This window comes from Cavia porcellus, unplaced genomic scaffold, assembly GCF_034190915.1.
Source record: "Cavia porcellus strain 051 isolate PalLab524CR breed Dunkin Hartley unplaced genomic scaffold, mCavPor4.1 scaffold_33, whole genome shotgun sequence".
NCBI classification, from domain to species: Eukaryota; Metazoa; Chordata; class Mammalia; order Rodentia; family Caviidae; genus Cavia; species Cavia porcellus.
In genome coordinates, this window is record NW_026947516.1 from 4,374,186 (window position 1) to 4,386,365 (window position 12,180).

The following is a 12,180-nucleotide window of genomic DNA, read 5'->3' on the forward strand; positions in this document are numbered from 1 at the left end:
TTATCTATAATCACTCTGGTCTGCTGTAGAATATGAGAATATTTTTCTGTCTAATAAATGTTAATGAAGCAGGGGCATTTAGACCCCACATCTAAGGGTTACATATGCAATATTTCAGCTACTGTGGATGGCACATCCCTGAAACAGAAATGGCACTATTGCCTGTGTGTAGAATGTTGGTAGGCCTCTACCCAACATGGGCAGGCTTTTATTCTTCCTCATGGTCATGCTATAAATAATACAATATAACAGTTACTTATATAGCTTTTGCCTTATAGTGTTAACATTTAGTTGAACAGAAGACACACAGTTGTGTACAACTGGCTGCCTACTGGGATTGCAACCTCAAGCACTCTGTGGTGGACTTCATGGAGTCCTACCCTGCTGACCCTGCTAATGAGGGATGCTTGCCCCAGGTTGCCTTTAACCATGCGGGAGTCCTTAGCTATGGCATAGCTTTTGGAATAGCAGCAGGAATGATTCCAGCGCTAGCTCTGATCATGATACCAGCAGAGCTTTCTTTGTAATGGGAAGACAGTCTTTTCCCAAACACAACCTGTTCCTAGAAAGTTGGACAAAACATTGGACAGGAGAGTTGTCCGGAAAACAAATACCTGCATGGGATTCTGGCGTTCATTGTGAGTCCTTGTTTGAGACAGGAAGGAAAGGAGAACATTGCTGACAATCTTGGCTCCAGTTCTTCGATTCTTTCTATTTTTTATTGGTACCGGGGATCGAACTCACAACCGCCTGCTTGCAAGGCAGGTGCTTATGCCGCTGAGCTAAATCCCCAGCCCCTAGTTCTTTGGTTCCTGTGGGATGAACACGGAGCCCCTATCTATTTTTCCAGAAGCTGCGTGCATTGAGTTCAGTATTGCCTCACCACCACCACTCAGGAAAAGTCAATGTCATTCTTAGAACCTCAAAACACGACCTGTTTGGAAACAGAGTTGTTGGGTGTATAACTAGTTAAATTTCAGCGAGGTCATGCGGGAGTATGCTGGACCTTTGACTCATTCTTTCGCTGTTATTAAGAACAAAGCAACTTATAGGAGTGAAAACATGTATTTTGACTCACGGGTCTAGAAACTGAAGTTTGGGAGTCCTTATTTGATAGGACTCCAAAGGCAGAGATAGGGCATGTGTGTGTGTGTGTGTGTGTGTGTGACCTAACCCAGCTGGTCTTTACAGCAGTTCTATTTCTGAGATAAACCACTAAGCTAGTAATCCATTAATCTGTTAATAGAAGGAATGCATTAATCTCTTCCGAGGGTAGAGCCCTAGTATGTCACGATGGATTCACCCTGTAATGTCCCAAGGTGGGAAGTATATTCCAACATGTGCTTTGGCAGGGATTAACTGTTACCAAGCCACCGCAGAGGTGAAGTTATAGAAGGGTCCTCATGGAGTGAGGTGGGTCCTTCAGCCTGTAGGATGGTGTTCTTGTGAGAAGGAGAAATTGAGACTCTGCAGCCAGTACCCACCAACGCGATGAAGACCTGCAGAGGGAATAGCCTAGTTCAACGAGGACAAAGTTACAGTAGCGCACCTGTGAACCAAAGAATCCCAGAGAGAACCAGCTGCCACACAGAAGCTTATGTTTTCCTCGATCTTTTTTCCCCATTTCTATCCGTGTTAAAATTCAATTTTATCACGGATAGAATTCGTGAATTCATGTTAATTCGTAGAATTTTAACTTTTACAGAACTCACAGAATTTTACCTTTGTAGAACTCTTCATTGGTATGTCTGGGCTAAACTTAAGCCCGAGGACATTTCCTTGTCCTCTCCAGAACTCACGGCACAACAAACTGAAACAGTCACCCTATGAAACGTTTCATGACACTTACTTCGATGATGTGCCAAAGCTTTAGGGATCATGGAAATAAAATGATGATATGGCATACTTGCAGAGAATTACACTTTGCAGAGATACACGCTGTCACTTCCCTAAGATCACACCTCGAAGTTTGAATGCTGCAAGTTCCAGACCTAGAGTTAACCACGTGCCATGGCTTGTCATGGGGCTTTATAATTGTATCACCAGTGCAAACGAATTTGCAAATGAAGATATCCATTTGCTTTCTATGAAGAAGGATTACCCAGTGTTATGGATAACCTTTCATTTTTGGTTTTGAAATATGGTGTCCTCAAGTAACATGTGATGCCCTTAGCATAAATGGGAGGTGGCCAACAACAATCACATCTTGAGCGAGCCAAGTGAGTAGGTCCCTAAGCAAACACAACCCTGTTCCTTTGGCACATGTGAAATGAAGCCCCGGGGAAGGGAACACAACAGGAAAATTCTGCAGTGGAATTTTTTTTTTTTCCTCTTCAATGGTTCAGCATCCAAGTTTAGAATGTCTTTCTCTTTCTTTTTCTCTCTATTTTTCCCTCCCATGTCGGGGTCTTGTACTTAGAGCCTTGCACCGAGCTGTATCTTTCTCTATGTTTATTTCTTCTTCTGAGACAGTCTCTTCCTAAATTGCTCAGGTTGGCCTTGAACTTGTGATCTTCCTACCTCAGCCATCTAAGGAACCCGCATGACAGTATGCACAACCACACCTGGTTTAGGAATTTTTTAATGAGTTGTAAGATTGAGGACACACAAAATCGAGTCCAGGTCTGTTTGAATCCTCAGTACTGTTTTATAATCAAGCTCAGATACTGAAAATGCTTGCAAGTTCTCCTATCACTTCGTAATCATGCCGGCTGACCTTCCTACCACAGGATTGTATCTCCACCGAGAAATGAAGAAATGTCACATGGCGTTTTTTTTTTTTTTTTTTTTTTTTTTTTTTCTTTCTCACCTGCTACTGCCAGTCAAAAAATGAATCCTGTTAAAAAGTGGCCTCTAACAGGAAGAGTTGTTCTTCCTGTATAAAGTGACACCTTGATGCTCACTTTGATAAAATTCACCAGATTTCTACAATTTCCACAATCTTGGATTTTGTCATCTATTGGATTTTGTCATCTATTGAATATTGATAGGTACGTTCTTGTCATCTATTGAATATTGTTGGTAGACCAAGGATACCCTGGCTACTTCCGATTCACTATTAAAATGTCAGCTGCAAGAAAAGTTCACGAAAGTTAGATTCAATTAAAATTAATAAATACCAGTTTACATTATGTTCATGACCCGTATACACACCTGCGGTATTGTATTATGTTTGTGACCTCTGCATGTTTAAATACCTTTGAGAAGACAGCATATCAGGATCAGCCTACCTATCAGATTATCATACCTGAAAATGTGCCAGGGAACACATTTTCCAAGGATGCGTGGTAATGTGACAAAGGACCCTTTAGAAGACTTTATCTATTGACAGATATCTGCTGGTCTCAAGAATAAGAGGTTATGACAATTAACAGACCTTTTCATATAGGTTAGCTATAGACAAACATTTTCTGCCCAGGTAGTAAAATAATTTCTTTTTATCACAGATCGTACAACCAACTCTGTAACCGTTGTGCAAAAGTTCCCAGAGAGTGGGGTGGCCACAACTGTCTTGTAGTAAAACTTTATTGAAAAAAACAGACAGTAGCCGTAGTTGGTGATTCCTGTGGTATGAGATGTACTCAGAATTCCATCATTAATACTGTTGCTATAATCCTCATGCCCCTCAGTACACGGCAAACACAACAATATAGAATTGCTCTTCATAGAATATTAAATATCTTAATCAATCATATTATCAGTTTCATTTGAGTTAAAGAAGGAGGACAAACACAAATAGGAGAAGGAGGAGAAGAAGTAGCAGAAGAAGAGGAAGAGAACGATGGATGGGCGGAGGAGGAGGAAGATGTAGAGGAGGAAGAGGAAGTGATGTAAGGAAGGAGAGTATGCCAGAAACTCTGTGATTGAATGCTTTTGAGTCCTGGTTGCATGCTATTTAATGACGTGATGGTGATCGATTTCCTCAGAAACTACTTGTGATAGCTAACTGATTATGTCAGTTTGAGTAAGAATCACCCAACTAAATTGGATCAGCATAGTTCCGAATGTGGGTGATGGAATTTACCGAACACAGAAGTCCCACGCTATGGTAGCTGTCAGCTGGATGGCATAAAGGGGGAGAGAAGAAGGACGGCTTACTACGTCTGTTTCTTTGGAGGAGCTTACGTCAGCCTTGGCCTTCACCTCGGACATCATCTTCGAGTTTCAAGTGCATCCTCTTCAGCCTTCTGATTCAGGCTGGCATGGGACGCTGTAATGAGCTCCAGGCTTTGACTGGATCCTTCAGTCTCCAGTGTGTGGACAGATTCTGTGTACTCTCCTGCACCTGACTGGGGATAGCCACTATAAGCCAATCTTCTACCTTCTTGCTATGTGTATATCTCTCACTAAATGCTTTTCTCTAGTGATCCTTGAGTAATACGACTACATTTTTGGCACATTGTTAGATAGGTGTAATGAATTCTTATTTCTGGCATCTTGCATGTTGGCTTTTCCCAGTTCTTGACGACTCTATCTTGCATTTGCTGGAAGCCTTGACCCACTATTGATATTTCAGCCCACCTTTGAATCCCCTCTCCCTGCCCAAATGTGGATTTTTGTTATTTTTCTAGAATAGTACCTGTGTGGATCAGGTAGGCTATATCTTGGTAACTAAGGTTTTCTGTGGTTGTTCTTTTTTCCCTCTATCTCTTTTCTTTGTTTGTTTTCAATCAGATAGTAGCTTATATTGACTCCCGGGGAACAGATTCTGAAATGAAAGCTATGCTCAAGAGGTCTTCTGGGGCATTTACTCCTAGGATGGACATTTATAGAGGAGTAGGGTAAGAAGAACGAGCCAAGGCAGTAGTTCCACCAATGGTCCCACATTGACCTGAGGCCACTTCCAAGGACACTCTAAAGCCAGGAAAGTCCCTCTGTCCCTTCTTGAGGAAAGACAGATGTAACTTTTATGATCATTCCTTGTCTTTAGGCTGCCCAATAGGAATGATAATGCCACTTTGGGAGAGGCTACTGTCCTTGGCCAAAAGACACTGTCCAGAGAGAGATGTGGCTGAGTGTTAGCCAGCCATGAATGTGACCAGAAGCGAGGTGGAAGGAACAATAACTAAACTCAGCTTAGGTCTTGCTCATGCCACAGCATCCACTAGAGATGTTCTCCATGCAGATTCTATATGGAATATTCTGGAATGCATGTTCTACATGGAATATTCTGGAATGTAGGTTCTCCATGGAATATTCTGGAATGCAAGTTCTCCATGGAATATTCTGGAATGCAGGTTCTCTATGGAATATTCTGGGATGCAGGTTCTGCATGGAATATTCTGGAATCTTTCACGAGTAGGGGATCCAACTCATCCCCTTATGCCTGGGGCTATCCCAGCTTGGAAACTGGAACTCATCAGTTTTACACAAACCAGGATTATTGGCTGCTTCACAACAGTTCAACCTGTTGGACTTCATCAGCTTATCTTTCTGTTTCCTTCCTGTCTTCCTGGACCATTGGCTGCATCTCTAGTCACTAACTATGCATTCTGGGCTCTTGCCCATGAATTTGCAATTACTCATGGAATGTCTTTACCTTTTCATTTTCACATTTTCAAAAGTATATTTAGATTTAAAGTCACACACACGAAAAGCAACACAAGACCGTCTTCCCTCCATGTCTCTCTTTGTGGTGTGGGTCGTGGAGTCTCTCCATCTTGGATACCAAAATCCCAGGCATAGTGTTTACATGAAACCTACTTACACCTTCCTCTTGTATGATTTGAATCAGTTCTCAATGGCTTAAAATGGCCCGTACAATATAGGTGCTGGGAAAATATTCCCTAGACTGTGTTCTGTAAGGAAGAATGAAAAGAGAATTCAGTAGAGATACAACTTGTTCCTTCTGTGCACGTTGATGTGCTGCTAAGGAAAACATGGCTACCGATGTAACAGTTGGTAGAGCTGGTGGCTAAGGCCTGACTCAGGTTGGCTTTGGTTGGCCAGTTAAACAAAATGGAAATTGCAAAGATCGTGTGATCCTCAGAGCTCTCTGCATCCTGGAATACTGGACAAAGGCCAGCAGATTCCAACACTATCCTTAGGTCGTTATCTTTGTCAGTGATGACGTATACCTGCAACCTCATTTAGAGAAGGGAGCGAGAAAAATGGCGGAGACTGAAAAATGTGGCCAAGCAAATGAAGATAACAGGCAAACAGGCTCTGGAAGGGAGATTGGAAAATTGTGGTTATTTATTTATTTATTGGTACCAGGAATCGAATTCATGCCCCACATTTGCCAGGCAGCACTATGCCGCTGAGCTACATCCCTGGCCCGAATACTGGTTATTTTTATTTTTATTTTTTAAATTGTTTTGATACTGGGAATCAAACTCATGGCAGCATGCTTGCCAGGCAGGCGCTGTGCCGTTGAGCTACATCCTTGACCCAATAAGTGGTTATTTTGGAGGTCATAAATACGTTCAAATAGAAGTTCCTCCTAATAGAAAAGAGTTAACATTTTGGTATTCTTCAGTCACATGGATGAGACAATAATTAGGGTTATTAATTTTTATTTAAATTCAATATAATGTGTTAAAGTCACAGAGCAACCAGCATGAACGTTTGCTATCTGAGATTGTCCAATAAAACAGAGACAGTAACCTGCCACCCACCTCATGTCCCAGTGTGTGTGCTGGGTCTCTTCATGGATATGAATTGGATCACTGGTCTGATGCAGAATTCTTAACTTTTGATATCATGGTCATTTGGGAAGAGATGGTACATTGTCAGGCATGGGGGCTGGGCTGGTTTGTGTCTGTCCCAGGACTCCTGTGCATCATAGCAACATCCCTGACATCTACCCACTCACAGGCTGCTATTAGACCTTGCCCAGAGGTGACAACCAGAAATATTTGTCCCCGAAGGACAATATTGCCCTTGGGTTAGGACCTCTCAAATCCTGTTTCCGAATGCTGGCAAGGCTATGGGATAAATTAGTAAATTAGTTGATAAATTAATGTAATTAGTACAACCACGGAGATCACAATGGAGATTTCCTAAAAAAAAAAAAAAAAAAAAAAAAAAAAAAAAAAAAAAAAAATCAAACAAGAAATTCCACTTGACCTGGCCATTCCTCTTCTAAGTATTTTCCAAAAGAGTTAAAGTTACTGTATTGTTACAGTTACAGTAGTGCTTGCATGCCCATGTGAATAGCATCACAGTTCATATTAGCTACATCTTGGAAACGGCCTATCAGCAGATGTGAATAAAGAAAACGTGGTATTCATACACAAAGGCATCCTATCCTGCCATAAAGCAAGATCAGCATCAGTCATTTGTAGGCAGATGGACTCACCTTGAGAGCAGGGTGTTAAATGAAACATATCAGGCACACAGCTTAATTATCTCATGATAATTTTCCATAATGAGTAACCCAAAACATAACTAAAAAGCAAAATCACGGGTAACAGGAAGAAAGGAAATGGGACTTTCTCAAAGTGGTTGGGGATTAGAGGTGGATGAAGGGGAAGGGGATTAAGGTGTGTTATATGCATGCACGAACTTCATGCAAGTAATGTATATATTGTGTCCTGTACACAAGTAAAAAAAGATGAAAAATAATGTCCTCCTAGCATGGGACGTCAGACTTTGCCACTGTGCTGCTCTGTAAACGCAGACTCTCGACAGTGATCACACTGGGATATGTTTCGACTTTTTCTCTTCATTCCTCGGTGGTGGGTAGCACACTGAGAGTCAAGCTGATACCTTCCAGTCTCTGCCAATCAAAAGCGTGGGCAAAAGATCACGATGATCTGTACCTGCCTTGATGTGAGCACTTGGTGGCTCAGATCAGATCATAGCCCCTGTACCAGCCATGACTTTCAAAGGCATTTCAGGGTGATGGAGAAAAAAGAACTGGCCTCCCCCAGGGGTGCTGTCATTCCTACAGAGAGAAGGTCAGGAGCAGGGTCAACTGCACAGGGTTCCATGTGTATGAGGCTCTAACGTGCAAAGCCATGCTTCAAGATTGATTAATTAACAGTTTCAAGTGTCATCTCTGGGGAGGGGGGATAACATTTCCTGGATAATGACTGAACCTCAGAAATTACTGCTGGAAAGTTACAGTCAGGCAAGTGCATAAGCAAGTGAGCCAAATCTCCGGAACCTTGAAACTTAGCTTCAATAAAGCAAGAGCTCAGTTTACAAAAATCTATGCAGTTGTCAACGGTCTCAAACCCTATGATCTCTCCCGGATCTCTTTTTCCAAGTAGGATTACAGTTCACATTTTAAAATGCAAATAGTAGGTTTGTATGTTAGCGAATTTTGTAAGACAGATACTAGTTTGTGATCTGAATATCAGCAACTGAAACAGAAATGTCTTCCATAAGTTGAACCGTATCTCTTTGGCTTGCTTCTGAACTCACCTTCAATTCCTATGTAGGGTTCTGTATGTCGCAGGTCAGACAACTCTTTCTCTAAAGGAGAAAAAGTAAATAATTTGCGGGTTTTGGGGGCCAAGGGACGTGTTTCACAGTCTACTTGGTTTTGACTCGGCGGCCCCAAAACTATCCACGAGTCAAATGCAGGCAAATACATATGATTTTGTGCAATTAGGCTTTGTTCATAGACACTGAAATTTGATTTTCATGTTTTTTGCGTGCATCAAAGATACTCTTTCAAATGTTTGAACATGAAGCAGTGTTGACCAAAGAGGCGAGCCATAACTGGTGATCCCAAGTCTATTCAGAAGGTGACCAGTGGAGCTGGCATGAAGCTTAGTGGTAGAACATTTGGTTAGCATGCCGGGCGCCCTGGGGGTAATCAGTCCCCCAAATGTTTGAGAGCTTGATGTGCCTAACGAAAGCTGTGGGCCTGTACTTGTGCTTCTTGAACCTGTTGGAGGCTGTGATGTAGGCCAGGGATCAGTATTCCCTTAGCACACGAGGCTCTGGGTTCCATCTTCAGCATGGCCAAAGGGAAACCAAAATGCTGGTTGGTTGGAAAAAAATCTACATAACATATTTGGTAATATATGCAGATACAGGACAAAAAGACAAGGAAACAAGGCATCGTGCAAATAAAAGTCCAATGAAAAAGGGGGGGGGCTCAAGGGAAAAATGATCCTATGATATGACACTTAACAATGGGAGAATCTGATTCATATGGAACCTTTATGAGAGCTTCTCAGCGTCTTGAGACAGCCAGCAGAGACCTAATTATCTGAGTTAAGTAGAGCGGAAAGAAGCAATTTCTGAAGGGGAATCTCCCAGTGTAAGAAAGAGCTCTTCTCCTACACGTCCATCTCCATGTGGTTCTCCACCATCCAACTCTTCTCCTTTTGCATGAATTCACAGGATGAGCCTGTCGTCCCCAGTTGTCGTCTGCTGAGAGTTTCCTTTCTACATCTGCACATGGTGATCCCCATCACAGAAGGCCCACAGCAGGATAACCGCTGGCGGTTCTTAAACTGACCTCAGGGTAAGTGTTCATTTGTGGGGCTGTGCTTTGGATGTAGCGTGGCTCTTCAGGAAAGTGTTTCACTCACTTGAAACCTGAGTTGTGATTTTTGCATTGAACGGTGGCCTTGGAACTGGAGTTCTATAATGTTCTGATGATTACGGACATGAAAACGTGGAACTATCCTCTCTGTCCCTTTTGCCCAAAGGACTTTCCAGTGAAAGATCCCATTTGCCAAAGGGAAGTGATGTTGGAACACTGCCAGTTTGTAAGAGACAGGGTGTATACAGAGGTCTGCTGGGAAGAGCAGCCACAGTGTGATAAATGGGAGCAGATGGCACGTTTGTTAGGTTTCCATTGCTGTTACAAAATACCTGAAGATGCATGCACTTAAAAGAGGAAAGGTTTCTTTTGGGTCACAGCTTCAGAGGGTACAGTCCATGGTTGTATGTCTACAGCGTTTTGAGGCAGGACATCATGCAGTACAACTGAGCTGGTTTCCTTGGGATGGCTAAAATAAAAATAAAAGGAAGGAGCCAGGTAGGACATTTGCCCTTCCAGGACACGTTCCCAGTGATGTACACTCTCCATTTAGACCCAACTGCTAAAGTTGACACCTTCTCCCAGTAGCCCATTAGGTTATGAATCCATCAGCACATCGATGAGACCAGATCCATGGTGATCCAGTCATCTCCCCTCCCCCCGCAGTTCTGAACCCATTGTGAGGGAGGTCAAGCTTTGAGCACAGGAATATCAGGAGAAACATTCCAGATCCAAATCGAAATGGCACAGCATGTGGGAAGTCTTGAGAAGTGATCAGTGGATCTCCTGTGCCTTTGAGGGAATTTTGGTGGAATAAAGCAGTACAGCTGGGGTGCAGAAGGAATGCTCATGTCACCAGTGGGTTCCACCTACTGCTTTTTCTGCTGCAACCCGTCAGTGCCTGAGCAACAGAGCCTCTTCTGGTACAAGTAGGTATGTGCGGTGTCCAGTCATCCTTTGAGAAGTTTCCAGTGCCTCTGGGGGCCTCAAGGTGGAGTTCAGGAGTAGAGCCCAGGCTAAGCCTAGGGGACCCTGGGGTTCATCTCCAGCACTTAACATTAAAAAAGCACACATAGAAAGATGAACAAAAGTCTCCTGGCCACAATCCCTGTGCCTACAGCTTTTCTAGGACGGAGCCTGACCCTATGACGTCATACCATTATGATGCCATGCCATTACGCCATTATGACGTCATGTCATTGTGACGTCATGTCATTGTGACGTAGAGGGAGGCATCTGTGGCCATTCAGAGTGGCCCCAGCAGGTGCAGGGAAGAGGAAAGGACCATTCCCTAGGACCACTCTAGAAAGTGAGGAATCGCTTTTTAAAATTTGTGAGCGCATGTGTGCTGTGCTGGGTGTTTCTATCCCTTGTGTGAAGTTGGCGCCTACACATAACATCTTAATTTCTTGTGTCATCTCTTGCCCTCCCTTCACACCCATCTCTTGATCCCTACCCCTTGGAGAAAGAACCACCCCCCTACTCCTTTTTAGCTCTCTTTTTATATTGCTCCTTATTTATACTGTGGTTTTCTCATTATGAGAAACCATGAGACATTTACGTCTCAAACTATGTCTGAAACCTTCTGCGCTATTGGTGGAAATGTACGAGTACAGCCACCATGGAGACCAGTATGGAGATTCTCCGTAAAGCTAAAGCCAGTCATGTGATCCAGCCATTTCCCTTCCGCATATTTCCCCCCAAGGAGTTAAAGAACTTATATAAGAGTGGTCCTTGTGTATTCACACTGATAACGGCACAGTACATGACAGCTAAACCTCGGAAGTCGCCTCTTTGGCCATCAGTAGATGAATTTATGAAGCAAATTTGGTGTTTATACACAATGGATTGCCACTCTTCCATAGAGAAGGACGGATTTCACTTTTTTTTTTTTTTTTTTTTTTTTGGTCATTTAGAGACAGGGTCTTGCTAGGCAGTTCAGGCTGGCCATGAGCTCACTTTGCAGCCCAGGCTGGTCTCAAACTCTCAATAATCCTCCTGCCTCAGCCTCCCTAGTGCTGGGATTACAGGCATGTCAGACTGGAATGACAGGATAAAATTTGACTCGCTTGTAGGTAAATGGCTATACCTTGAGACCATAGCAATGCTAAGTGAAATAAGCCAGAGACTCAGGCTTAAGGGTGGCTTTTAAATTTTATTTAAGGAGAAAAAGAAAAAAAAAAGGGTACAAGTAATACAAAATTTAAAAGATAAACAATAAGAAACGACTAGTTAATAGACTACATATTCTCATGCTAGAAATAGTTGTTCAAGTTACAAAATTAAAGCATATAAAGTGGACCTTCAAACAGTGAGACTGCAAACAGTTGTGTTCAATGATCCAACAAAACGCAGTAATATGGTTATCTATCTTATACACTTAAATATACATGCAGTTATAACCTTTAGAGCACTTTCTTTTCTTTTCTTTTCTTTTCTTTTGTACACTGACAATTACACATTTTGGGTTTTATTACTCCCACAGTTCTTACTACTTTTTTTGAAGAGAGTAAAACCAAATGCAACATATCAGAACAGAGTCAGTCAAATCAAAATGATGGACATAATAGATAATGTAAAAACAAAATACAAGGTGATCAACAATGGTTACCATACTGCCTCTTGCTATCTTAAGAAGAATTGCCTATATCATCAGTTATAATAAAATTGAACAAAACAGTAAAGAATAAAACCAAAATATTGGAGACATTACAGGACTTTAAAAGAAGATAATA

The 12,180-nt window shown here is 42.3% G+C and overlaps 1 protein-coding gene across 6 annotated transcripts in view; it reads left to right on the plus strand.

Moving 5' to 3' along the window:
- The window catches only part of LOC106025956 (steryl-sulfatase-like), a 210,672-nt gene that overhangs the window by 51,763 nt on the left and 146,729 nt on the right, over positions 1 to 12,180 (plus strand). For all 6 annotated transcript variants that reach the window (XM_063242777.1, XM_063242784.1, XM_063242778.1 and 3 more), the window contains one exon: positions 9,301 to 9,424. The gene's annotated coding sequence lies outside the window, so the exon portion shown is untranslated. The remainder of the gene's footprint in view (positions 1 to 9,300; positions 9,425 to 12,180) is intronic.